This window comes from Crocodylus porosus, unplaced genomic scaffold, assembly GCF_001723895.1.
Source record: "Crocodylus porosus isolate Cpor-Errol unplaced genomic scaffold, CroPor_comp1, whole genome shotgun sequence".
Taxonomy (NCBI): domain Eukaryota; kingdom Metazoa; phylum Chordata; order Crocodylia; family Crocodylidae; genus Crocodylus; species Crocodylus porosus.
Window position 1 is genome coordinate 3,760,471 of NW_017728927.1, and position 14,128 is coordinate 3,774,598.

A 14,128-nucleotide genomic window follows, 5' to 3' on the forward strand; every position below is an offset into this window, starting at 1 on the left:
GTTGAACAATATGGGTCCAAGGAGAGACCCTTGGGGGACCCTACTGATCACAGGGCACCACGATGAGTGACTTCCATCAATTACTTCCCCAGTCAGCGGATCGTGGTGGACCCAAGGTCACAACTGGCCAGTTTCGCCAAGAGGTGATCATGGGATACCAGATCAAAGGCTTTTTTGAAGTCAAGATGTATGACATCAATCTCTTCTTCCTTGTCCAGGTGATAGGTCACCTGGTCGTAAAAGGAAATCAGATTGGTGAAGCAAGACCTACCTGCAACAAACCCGTGCTGGCTATCCCTCAGGATGTTGGCGTTGGCCAGTCCATTAAGCATGGCCTCTTTAATGAACTTTTCTAAGCTCTTCCCTAGGATAGAAGTCATGCTGATGGGCCTATAGTTTGCCGGATTCACTTTCCTCCCTTTCTTGAAGACAGGCACAACATTGGCCTTCTTCCAGTCTTCGGGCACTACACCAGAGTGCCAGGAATTTTCAAAGATCTGTGCCAGAGGCTGGGCTCTGATGCTCGCCAGCTCCTTGAGTACCCATGAGTGTAGATTGTCAGGGCCAGCTGACTTGAAGGTATCCAGCCTCTCAAGGTGTTCCTTTATGAGGTCAGCATTGATGGAGGGCAGGGGATCTCCCTGTCCCATAGTGGGCATGGGCATCCCATGGGACTGATAAAAGACAGATGCAAAGTACCCATTTAATAGGTTGGCTTTTTCCTGGGCGTTAGTTGTGAGTTGTCCCATCTGGTTCAGCAGATGTTGCCAATGTTGCCCTTGCTTTTCCTCCAGCTCCCCACATAGCTGAAAAACGACTTTTTATTGTCCTTGATACTCGAAGCTAGTTGGAGTTCAGTTGCAGCCTTGGCTTTCCTGGTTTGCTCCCTGCAGGACTGGACCAACGCAGAAAATTCCTCCTTGGTGGTGAATCCCATCCTCCATCCTTTGTAGGCCTTTGTAGCCACCGGGCCTCAACCAGTTGTTCTTGTGCCACTCTTGCTCGGGTGCTTGATGTTATGCACCTCACGCGCTCACACCTCTGTCTGAGCTGGTGACTTCCACCCAAATCCTTAACCCCATGCTCACCTGCCATGACTTGTTGGACCTCAGTGTCCAGGGCCGTTCATTGGGTGTGCTCGCAGACCTGAGGTTCCTCCCGGCGATTACTCATGGGGCTCTGCCACCCCGGCCTCACGCCTTCTGTGTAGTGGTGTCAGGCTGGTCGGCGTCTCGCTCCTGGGACCCTTGACTGGGTCCTACTCAGGCCCCAACACTATCTAGTCTACAAGCAGGTCCGCTACCCTCAGATACCCCTGGAGTTCGGGGAAGAATAAAATCCAGAAAAGGAAAGAAAGAAGCTCCAACACAAAACCAGGCGCACTGCCCCTTTAACGACCCCTCTCACTTCCCGAGCTTCAATGGGATGCTGGCTGCCTCATCCCTTTAAGCAATCAGTTTCCCTGCCTACTCTAAGGCACCTCCTGGTCCAGCGGCAATGCTCTCTCCAGCTGCAACCCTTCCTGGGTTCCCCGCAGTCCCTCTCTCCCGGGGCGGATTTTTTCAGGTGTTCCCCCCATCGTCCTTATGAGGCAATCTTGGCATCCCTCCAACACCTTATCTGCAGTGTCACCAAGATGATCCTCCTCTTCCTTCTTGCTTCCGTTCTGGCCGCTCCTGCTCCTCGGGGCCTGTGTATCAGCTCATCTTTGCTGAGGGGACATCTGTGCCTGCATTCTCTCCCTCCCTGCCAGCTCTGCAGCGTGCACCACCACTTTTATCCATGCCAGCTGGTGTTCAACACTGACATCACCGGCCGGCCACAGCTGGATAAACAGGTGGCTGACGAGCCACACAGTTTCTGCCTTCCACCCCATAGTCGCTGGTGAGTATTTTTTCATGCCTCGTGTCCCAGGACAGCCTTTCTTTTTAGCCTCAGGAAGTCTGCTAGATCCCTGGAGAGCCAGGAGGACTGCAGTGCCCTTTTGCTGTCTTTCCTCCAAGATGGAATAGAATTAGCTTGTGCATTGAGGATCGCTCCCTTGAGGATCAGCCACTCTTCCTGAACTTCCCTCCCCCGGGGGCGTGGTCCCTTAGGGCCTCACTGACAAACCTCCTGAGCTTGTCAAAGTTGGCTTTCCTGAAGTCAAGGACTTCATTGTTGTTGACTGACTTGCCAGCTTTACAGCGGATGGTGAAGATGATCAGCTCGTGGTCGCTGTCACCCAGCTTCCCATCGATCACTACTAGGTCACTGATTAGGTCATCCCTAGTAGCCAGTACCAAGTTGAGCAGCACTTTACCTCTCGTTGGCCCATACACTTCTTGAGTCAGATAGAGGTCATCAACCCATCATAGGAAGCTTTGTGACCGCTTGGATTTTGCTGAGTGATTTCCTGCAAGATATCTGCGTAGTTGAAGTCACCCATGACAACTACTGTCATGGAGCATGCAGCCTCAGCCAGTTCCCAGATGAACTCCTGGTCAAGCTCTTGACTTTGGGTGGGAGATCTGCAGTAGACTCCCACTGTTGTGTCCCCTGTGCCGTGTTCCCCAGAGGGTCTCAAGTCATCCACCCTGGTTGCCAACATCCACTTGCTGGGACATGTAGCTTTCCTTAACATAGAGAGCTACACCCCTGCCCCTTAAGATCTACTCGGTCTCTCCTGTACAAGGTATAGACATCTATACCCATGGCCCAGTCATGGGTGGAGTCCCACCAGGTCTCCGTTATCCCTATGACATCATAATTATTTGCGTTAAGCAGGAGGACGAGTTCCTCCCACTTATTCCACAAGCTCCTGGCATTTGTGCACAGGCAGGCAAGTGTCCCCTTGGGGGCTCTTGCCTTGCCACAGATTGTGCCAGGGCTGGGGCAGGGGTGGGCTCCCTTAAGTGCCTTGGTCTGCTGGCTTTGCAAGGGTCGTTCAGTGGGCCACCAGTGGTGGTAGTCCCCCCATCCCCCAGGGGGCTTAGTTTAAAGCCCAGTGGAGCAGGTCAGCCAGTCTAGCTGTGAAGAGCCTCCTCCCCAGCGGAGGGAGGTGGAGGCCATCTCTTCCCAGCCATTCACTGCCTCTCTCACCAAACAGCAGGCTGTGGTCATGAAAGCCAAAGCCTTCCCAATGACACCAGCGCCACAGTCTTTGGTTAACTACCTGGATCCTCCTCTCCCTCCTCAGCCCATACCCCAAGAGGAGGATCAAAGAGAACACCACCTACACCACCAGACTCTTTAGTTCCACTCCCAAATCCCTGTAGCACCTCATGGCCCAGCTGGGAGTGCTCCGAGCCATGTCATTGGTGTCCACATGAATAAGGAGCATGGGAATTTGAAGCATAGAATTCAAGAGATGAGGGTGCTAAACATATACATGGGCTTGCACCCATCACAAGATGCAAAGCAAAAAGTCATGGAAAGGAGGGGATGTGAGTGTGTGTACATGTGCATGTCTGAGTCAGGGGTCTCTGTGGGCTGTAGGGAAAAATGCTGAAAGAAGAAGCTGTAATTTCTAACTAACATTAATGGGACAAATGTTCCTAGAGTCCCAATGAAATTTTGAAAATTTTCCTTTTAAGATATGGTACAGAGCCTTTCAGGGCACCAACAAATGAATGAGTGTTTGTACATGTGTGTGCACATGTTCACACCCTCCCCCTCATTCCTTGCAACAGAGTATGCGGCTTTCCTACTCTGGCTCTGTTTTACTAATACAGAATTTCACTTCTTACTCTGGAATAAAATTCATCTTTACTTACCCATTAATTAATGAGGTTGGAATGGTGTGAGTGATTTGCAGTAAAGAGCTCTGACAGTTTATACACGGTGAGTAATACCATGTCAGGCCCTTCAATATTTATATTCAGATGAATGGCAGCTAATGTGATACACATGATAAAGCCTAACATAAATATTTACTATTCCAAGCTAAATCTACTGGCATGACTAATTTGGTCAACTTTGTATCTCACTATACTTTTGCCTGCCAACTCTATTCATTTAAAAGTGTATTTCCAGAAAAACTTTATCAAATGCATTTAGAAGTCCTCTCTGCAATGACAATTCTTGGGAATATTTTCCCCAGTGTTTAACTCCAATGACATCAGTTAACAAGATCCTGGAGTTTTTAGACCCTGACTGGTTTGCTGCAGTCTGATAACAGGTTTTTATAGTTCCACATTCAACATCTCCTTCTATATGCTTCAAATTGCTTTAGAGTAAACTGTACCAGCCTTTCAGGGAACTGTCTTTGTTGGGAGACAGACAGACACAGAAATGCATTCAAAGTCCACAACATGGACTGAATATGGAACCATAATGCCACTGCCCTACCCTGAAAGACTCTAGATACTCTCCATTTTCCACCCTGAAGAAAGACACAGAATAGGCACATCTATATGAGTTGCTTAACTGTGCAGTAGCGTGGGAACAGGCTGGGGGAGGACACAGGATGCCTGTGGCCAGCACCCAGAAGACCACTAGCCTTAGGGAAGTGAGCAGGGATGGGGGGGCTGGGTCAGTGGCCTCCTGGGCCCAGGCCTGCCATGTCAACTTACCATAGTCCCTGACCACCTGCCCATGCGCAACCCCTGATCTGCAGCTGGGGACCACACAGCCCCTGGTATAGAGCATCTTGTCTTTTAAATGTTGCAAACTCTCACAAACAACTTCTTTCTCAGGTCTCTACAGGGCCTGCAGCTGCACACAGGGGAGATGCTGCCCTTGGCAGCTGGGACACAGCCTCAGGGTTGCTGCTACCCACAGCTGGGGCCCTGCAGATGGGCCAGCTCCACCAGAGGAGGACCCCGGAGAGGACCCTCCTCTTGGATCACCTGGTCATGGCATCAGAGGACAATGTGGGGGATGCTCAGGCCTGGAAGGTGGAGGATGTGGCTCAACAAGATAGGTTGCCCACGAGCATGAGGCACAGAGCATGTTGCCTGCAAGGAGGCACAGGACTGGCATGAGGAGGCATGGGACCAAACAGACTAGGAGTCCCGAGCACAGCTCCTGGCCCTGGACTGTTAAGGGGTGGGAACTCCGTGGGTAAAATATGCCATCCTTGCCCAGGAAGTGCAGGACACAGACAATGATCACCAAGTGCTGTTCTTCATTCTGGCCCTGATGGTCACCTTTGTGCTGCCCGCTGCCTGGCCCTAAACTGTTGCCTGACTCTAGCCATGCCTACTATTGGCAACCACTTATCACCCAGCAGCAGGCCTCTGCCTGGGTCTGAGGAGGAGGTCCTGCACTGCCTCCAGCATCCAGGAGACCCTGGCCCAGTCCATGTCCTGGATCTGGCACCAGCCAGCTCCCCCACCTGGGCCTAGCCCACCACTAGCCCCACCTGAATGTGACCATGGAGCTGTCTGCAGTAGAGCCAGGACTGCATGCCTGCCCTGCTGGCCCTGGATACCAGCTCCTGGAGGGGAAGCAGCCTGCACTGGTAGAGCACCAGCCACCGTCGCCTGTGGGTGAGCCGCACTTGCCACAGCACTCGCCCACCCACTGCACTGGCCACAGCAAATCTGCTTTCACTTCCCTGCATGTTGAGTCTAGAGAAGAGCCACACACAGGATCAGAGGTCAGGAAAACAGACCTTACGATAACAGGCTGAGAGCTATGGGGCTCTTTAGCTTGGAAAAGCACAGGCTCAGGGGTGATCTGATGGCCTCCTCTAAGTTTATCTGGGTGACCACCAGTATCTGGGGGAATGTTTGTTCACTAGAGCGCCCCAAGGGATGATGAGGCCAAATGGTTATAAACTACTGCAAGACCATTTCAGGCCGGACATAAGGAAGAATTTCTTTACTGTCTAAGCCCCCAAGGTCTGGAATAGCCTGCCATCGGAGGTGGTTCAAGCACCTACATTGAACATCTTCAAGAAAAAACTGGATGCTTATCTTGCTGGGATCTTATGACCCCAGCTAACTTCCTGCCCTTTGGGCGGGGGGCTGGGCTCGATGATCTTCTGAGGTCCCTTTCAGCCCTAATGTCTACGAAATCTATGTGTAGACTCTTGCCCAGCACCATTTACTCATGATTAATTTACTCATGAGTAAACTAGTGCTGCATCAAATGCACCATTCATTTGTAACTACCCATGCCCATAAAAGCAGCTGCAACTCCATCTTCCCCTGCCTCCCCAAAAGGTTCAGCCCAAGAAGCCTCTTTTGAAATAAAGTCACACATGCCATGACTCTAGTCCAGTATCACAGAGTCATAGAAAACAAGGGTTGGTAGGGACCTCAGGGGGTCATCTAGTCCAACCCTCTGCTCAAAGCAGAACCATCCCTAACTAGTTCATTCCAGTCAGGGCTTTGTCTAGCCAAGTCGTAAAAACCTCCAAAGATGGAGGTTCCAGAACCTCTCTGGGTAACTTGTTTCAGTGCTTTACTACCCTCCTAGTGAGAGAGTTTTTCCTAATATCTAACCTAAACATCCCGTGGTGCAACTTAAGACTGTTGATCCTTGTTCTGTCATGTGCCACCACCAAGAACAGTCCAGCTCCATCCTCTTTGGAACCCCCCTTCAGGTAGTTGAAGGCTTCTATTTAGTCCCCCTCAACTTCTCCTCAGAAGTCATATGCCCCAGCCCTCTAACTATTTTCATTGCCCTCTGCTGAATTAACTCTCTCCAATTTGTCCATATCCTTTCTTTAGTGGGGAGCCCAAAACTGGACACACTACTCCAGATGTGGCCTTACTGGTGCTGAATAGAGGGGAAGAACCTGCTGGCAGTCTGGTCTGGCCTGGCCCTGTGGCCCAGAGGCATAGGCAGCAGCTGGCTTATGGCAGGCTGCCCCTCCCTCTCCTGGCACTGGCAGCAGGGGGAATGATCGATCATGGCTGGCATAGGTGAAGCACCTGTCCCCTGCTCATGGAGGTTCTGGGTGCTTAGGCCAGGCTGCCATGGGCCAGTTGCTGCCTAGGCCCCTCAGCTCCCGGGCTGGGCTGGACTGGGCTGCAGCAGTCTATTGCCTCCCCCACCAAGGTCCTCACCCCTGGCCCACAGCAGCCCACCCTGAGCAGACAGCAAATGACAGGTACTTCACCTACACCTGCCATGATAGTTCACTCCACTGCCAGTGCTGCTGGAAGAGGGAGGAGGTAGGGAGCCACACTGCAGCTGCAGCCCACCTGTAAACTGTAGCCCTTGCATGGGAGTGGTGGTGGGAGGTGGTGAGCACTGCCCCCTGGGGCCACGCCAGCCTGCGCCGTGCTGCCACAGCAGGACGCAACGAGTTGGGCAGTAACTAGCCCTGGCCCCACCCCCCTGCAGCCATGTCACATCCCCCCTCCCTGTGGCCAGTTGGCTGCTCCTCAGAGGGACTCAGCCCAAGGTGCCCCCACCACTGCTGCCTGCAATGGGAGGATCAAACCCCTTCCCACTTCCCTCAGGCTACTGACATTTGGCCACTATGGCGCTGGGTGCATGGCCCTGGTGTACAAGCAGAGCCTATTGGTGCCTGAGCCACCCCACTTCAATGGTGGGGATTAAGCCCCCGCTTCCCCTCAGGCTACCAGGATCTGGCCCTGCCACCACTCCTACCACTGGAGCAGCAACTGAACAGGGGTGGGTAGCTAGGGACTCCGGACAGGAGCCGCACCCTGTCTGAGGTCCTTGCAGGCCAGGGTGGGTGTTTAAACCCTCCCCAGTCATATTCAGGCCTGCCCATGCCACCCAGCTTAATTTCCTTCTAGCCGAGGGCTCGCTCTAGTGCCCTTCCCTGTCCCCCCCCCAGCTTCTGGTCTGAGCCACTGCAGGCATGTGGCACATTTCTGGAGTTAAAAGTGCATATTTATTCTCTTGTAAACTGATTCAATCTACTCAGGTTAAACTAACCTGAAAAAATTAAATCAATTCAGGCTCTGGCTTTTTGAGTGTCTGTCTCTAGCTTTGGGGTGCTAACTGTGACCCTCTCAGCCCTTACCCCACCTGTCTCACCTTTACTGGGCTCATAACCTGCAGTACTTCCCAGGCACCCCTGCATGGCTTCTGATCCTCTGCTACACCATAACCTGGTTCTCTGGTCAAGCTTAGTCAGAATGTAAATACAAGCAAACTGTTTCACAACTAAAGTTCTTCCCACACTTAGCGATTGCCTCACTGCAAGCTGTAAGTTCCCCTTAGCTGTCTCCTTCTGCTATGGGATAGCTCGGGTGTCTGCCAGTCCCGTCCTGTCCCCTCCCCACCATGCAGCCATCTCCCTTAAGAGCTCCTCGCCCTGCCGCATGCAGAGCTAAACTGACTGCTTGCTCTTAGGCACTGGTCTTATGTGCCACCAAGACCCACCCATCCTGCTTACATGGCTCTCCAGCCACACATAGGGGTTTCCACTTTGGCTTGATGGCCAGCCCTGCCTTCTTCTGCAGCTTTGCCTTACTCATGTGATGCCTGGGGGGTGCCTCTTGGCTACTTTTTGCTTGCTCCCCACAGCAAGATTAGCCTGCTGCAGGTTCCCCTTTAAGAACCAGGAGCCTCTGGCTCCCTTTTGCACTCCATCCATTTGACTGTTCACACAGTTTAGGTTACATCCTAACACCGAAGGCAAAATAATGCAAAATTACATCACGACAAATATTTGTTTAGGTGTTTACGTTAAGGAACTGTTTTGGAAATATTCCCTTTAGTTAATAGCTTGTAGATAAGACTGCAGTGAGATGCAGAGTAAAGACCAAATTAATTAAGCCAGTAGCTTTAGCTTACAGTGCAAAATATTTATGTTCAGCATCAAACATGCATGTGTTTACTTTCCTCAGAATACAAGTGGTTGAATTTTACAAGTACTAATACTCAAAGGAAGCACACTTTAAAACACTCCTGTGAATATTTGAAGAAAATAAAATTGTAACTGTGCCTGCATAACATTCACTGGCTGCATACACAGGCTGTGTCCAGGCAAGCACAGCCATGCTCTGGCTGTCAGCCAGGCTCCGAGCAGCAGGATTCCTGCTGCTGCACCCCCAGGATACACAGAGAACCCCCAGTAAGGCTGCTGGGGTCAGCCCAGTGCTGGCTCCAGCCTCCCCTACCAACCCAGGGCACAGGAATTCCCCAGGGACAAGTATCAGTGGGACAAGATGTGGGACAAGATGTGCCACTGCTTCTTGTCCCCAGGGAAACAAACATCCATGTTCATGTGGATGCAGGCACAGTTTCCATAAAAGACAATGTTAATAGCCCATGATAATGATCCAACCCTAGAAGTACTTGTGTGCTCGCCAGAACTGAAACAATACCCCGCAACTTATCTGAGCCATTATAACTAAGCCACACAGGTTGAGTTTGAAACACTTTGGTTCTGTTTGGTATGCAAATAAATTTGGAAAGACACACTGAAACAACAGGAAGTCAAAGGAAACCTAATCTACTTGTGTGTAACGTGCAAGTATAATAGGCTAAATCCACTGAATGAATTATGTTTTATTGAGAATTACTCTGCTCCAACATTTTCTCACCTTACTCTCACTTGGGTTACTTTGGCCATGTTCCTTTGTGTTTCTCCCACGGTTTCTAAAAGCAATATAGACTCTTTCCAATTTCAAATCAGATGGGTGGAATTCACCACTAGTGCAGGACCAGCAGAAGCCTAATTCATAACCCAAATCCAAGGAAACTCATGAACTCTTTAAACAGTTCCCTGTAAAGTCGCAGTGACCATTCTCCACTGTTCAGAAAGACTGCAGTCTCTTGGACTTTATATTGTGTTCTTTGCCATTCCTCAGCTTCCTATGGCATGGCTGTTTTTTAATACCTCTTCCAATTGCATAAACACATCTTAAGTCCCTAAAATTTTCTTTCCTAAAACGTAATAACTTGTTGTACTGCTGCAATCTTCTGGAGTATATCTTACTATTTATTTGGTCACTGGTTCCAAAATTCCTAATTCATGTGATAGCTGACTAATTCTCCAGATTGATTCTGGTGGGAACACCTACCACTGGATCGTGTGGCATGGTTACCACTTTCATGCACAATTAGCATTTTTTGCTGAACACTTACATGTCTCCTCAATTAAAAAAAACACTTTGTTACTTTGAAGAATTCTTCAGTAAAACAGGAAAATTCTCCATCATCCTTTTCTCTATAGACGTCACTGTTATTTCTCCTTTTCCTCCTCCCATTTGCTGCATCTTTCCTTGACTACAGAAAGAATTTGGCATTGGGAATATATTCAATATACATTGCTCTACCTTCACATGTACTTCCCTTTCTCTAAACTTAGACTGTTGACATAAAATATTTGTCTCTATAACAAGACCCATCCCAGGGGTAGCTGTGATGGCCCCTGGTGGCCACATGTTTCCTGCTCCACTCCAGCTCCTTTGGGTACACTCCTTTGCTCTTCCACCTGCCAGGACTTGATTTTGCTCAGGGAGTTTGGGAGGCAGCTCCAGGGTCTTCAGGGTGAGTCTGGTGTCCTGCTATCTTGGCCTTCAGGCACTAAGTTATGGCCCTTGTGAATTTACTGGTGCATTAAGGCACCAGGTGCCTTATGGGCTGTATTTGTGGTCTCTGTCTGCCCCATAGCAATGCCCATGCCCTGCAGATGTTAGTCTAAATCCAGACACCAGCCTGTACAGGCTTCAGCCCTTCTGGATTTGGCATACTGGTTGGTGAGGCTGGGGACTCCTAAGTCTCATCCCACTGGCTGTGGCTTGGCTTCTCAGTCCCAACCTTCTCAGTTGTTCATCACCCTGTTGAAGCTCTCTTGGCCATTAACCCGACTCTGTTTTACATTTGGGGTGCAGTTTCTGGACCCCTTGGCTCTTAGCCTGCCTCTGTCTTGCCCTCTCTGGGCTCATAACTTGGAGTGCCTCCAGTCCTCCCCTATTAGCCATACTCAGCCCTCCAGTTTTAGTCATCTCTACCACTGTGCAACACCCTCCCCCCCCCCCCCCCCCAAACAAACAAAATACATCTAGGTATTCAGAAAACCAAAATCAAGTGGAATTCAGAATCATCCCCACCCTAGGGTAAAATTAAGGCAAAGCAGAAGTAAAATAGACTTCTTTGCCTACATAGTAGGCCCCTCTTCACCATCCTCTCCCAGCTCCACAACGAAGTGCCTGGGAGGTCCTCTCCCTCTCTCAGCCAGGGCTAGACTGACCATGGACTTGAGAGTGACCATTTTATACTCCTAAGCCCCTCCCCTTCTAGCCAGCTTGCTCTGTTACACCATGCACACCCTGTGTTCTCTCATTGGGCAGCTCTGCCCTGCTTGGGCTTGATGCACCTGCTGCAGGGCCACTGGTGACTGTGGAAACCCTATCTCCACTCTTTATATGGTCTCTGCTCACAGTTCCCCCTCTCTGAGCCACAAAGACTCTCCCCTTCACAAACTCTGCCTCTCCCCTACTGTCTCCCAGTAACAGGGTGAGGGTTCCCTGTTACAATCTCCTATGCCTCACCCATAGTGATGCATTTCAAAACCACAAAACAGAAAAGAATATGCTGCACAGAAATACCTGCTTGATGCTAGCTCTATATAAATGCATGACACCTACATTAATGTTGGTTGCTATGGGAGATTATGAGATTTTTCTACAAAAACCTGAACCATATTCAAGGGGAAATACGTCATGGGGATTTAATAACAGTGAAATCACTGAGGGGCACTGTATTATTTGCTTTGAAAGAAGCTGCTTGCCCTGATGATGGTCACTCTAACAGAAAGTCATCTTTAATATGTGGACAACCAGGAAAACACTATTTCCCCCCTTTCTTTTTTATAAAATATAACCTTGTTTGTAGCAAGTTCAAACAAGAATGCTGGTGGGGAGGGGGCGCAGCAGGGAGAAAGTTCGTAAACAACTCTTTTGCAAACTTATATTTACAAAGGCATCACCCAGAAACTTAATGGTACATGGTAATGCGTTAGACAATGGTTTTGGAAGGCCTTTTCTACCTACCATTATTTGTAAAGATTGTAAAGAAAGAATGTAAGGATTCTTTTGTTAATTGAATCCCACCCCCTTCAAGATGAATGATAATGCAAAGACAGCTTTTGGAGCACCTAATGTACTTATGTGGTTATCACAAAAGAGTTCAATCAGAGCATACCCAGAACGTATTATTTATGTTCATATTCCCTCTCCTTTTAAGTAGGGGAGAAATAGTAAGTTATAGGCAAAGACATCAAGACAATTACTTCAGTTTGCTTCAATATCAATAATACTGGTTAGTGTGCTTCATGCTCTAAAGCAGTGATCAGCAGCCTTTCTAAGCCATAGGCCTGAGTGACCCAGTTTGGGTCAGAGAAGGGAGGGAACTAGGACCCAGCTACCACCACTGCTTCTCCCCATGGTGGCCTGGAAAGAGTGCCCACAACTGGTGCCTCCTCCTGGGGTGGCATGGGAAGGTGACTTGCTGAATCAAATGGCTCTGTGGGCCAGGGCCAGCTCATGTGCTGTGTGTTACCAAACCCCTGCTCTAAAGCCATTGTAAGAGTGATTCTGAATTTCCTTAGGAAGAAAGAATAAAAGGCCTATTCCAAAACATTCTCAGTCATGAATTCATTGAATTCAGTGCATCTTGAATCAGGGTGTAAGTAGGGCAAATCAGCACCTCTGTATCAGCTTTATATCATTATGTCCTGGTCCTTTAATCTTATGTGGAACAGGCTAATAATTTCTGATTCAAAGGAAATTTCATGTTTTTCCCCTGAAACTTATAATGAACTGGAAGCTCCCATCCCCTGCAACTGCTCAGTGAATATGATGTTCTTATCATTTTCACTCTGTTTAATCAGAAAATAGTGGCCTAGCTCTACTTGGGAGCTGATTTTCCATATGAAATGAACACAATGGCTTTAATAAAATATCAGCCTAATTTGTAGCTAACCGTGTAATGAGTTACTTAAAATGTTTGTGCCACCCGCCTTCCTCTGATTCTTCATTTTTCCCTCTGTACTTTCAGGAAGATACCAGAAGAAGAAATGATGTACCATAAAAAGTTAGTTTTCATACAGTTTCCAGCCCAGCTGAAGAATATATCCCAGAAATCTCCTGTGAGAACTTGCTGTAATAGAGGCAACCAGCCCAGTTTTGCCACGCAAGGCAGAAGGGAAGCAGATCTAAATTTCTGGAGGGTCATCCCTCACTAGTTTGCACATATGGAGTTTTAGCCGAATATGATTTGCCTCTGTATTCTGCAGCAATATTCACGCAAGGCATAGCCCTTTAAAACCTTGATAAGCTATTAATAGGAGTATCAAATACATTCACTCACAACCCTTGTCCAAATCAGTATGAGCTAGAGCCATAAGTGCCTTGTAGAGCCAGGGCCAGTGGGACTTTTACTGGAGTCTGAATCTTTGTATATGTATGCGTCTCTTAAGCAAAACTCCTTTCTATGATAACTTAAACTCTTTGGGTACATCCAGACAAGCACGCACGTGCCTCTTGTGGTGTCTCAGAGCAGTTTGAGACACCAGAAGAGGCATGCTGGGAACAAATAATGTTCTGTGTGGGCTCAAACTTTGATACCTGGAAATCCAGGTATCAGCTTCCCATCCTGCCCCACAAAAAGCAGGGCAAGGCACAGTCCAGGACCATGCCCTGAGGCAACCAGAGGCTAGGGTCCTCCAAAAAGATGCTCTGGTAGCTAGCCAGAGTGTCTCTATGGCTTCCCCTTGCCCTGGTGCTACAGCATGCTGCCTCCCCATGCCGGCAAGGAACGGTGCAGGCTGCATGGACCTAGGCTTTATCCCCAGGTAAGTAGGGACTGGGGGTGGAGGGTACTGCAGCAGGGGTTCCCTACCTTCCCCCTGCATGGCCCACAGCCTCCCCCCCACAGCAGCACTGGCAATCAGGGTGCTCGGGGACCTCCTGGCACAGACTACCCACAGCGCAGGGCAACACGGCTTGATCCCGGCTGCCTGGCACCTGGTGCTGCCTGTGACATATAGCACGGGCCCAGCCTGGCTTGGCACGGGGTCATGTGCCTTCAGACAACTCCAGGCTACTTGGGCTGTCACCTGGGGTCCAGAGCTGCTCACAGGGACTGCATGTCACACCAGGCCAGGTCCTGGCTTCATGGAACTGGCCTGGCCTGATGGCTGCTGCTGCTGTGGGGTGGGGGGGAAGAGCTGTGGGTCATCCGGGGGGGCAGAGCATGTGTCCTGTGG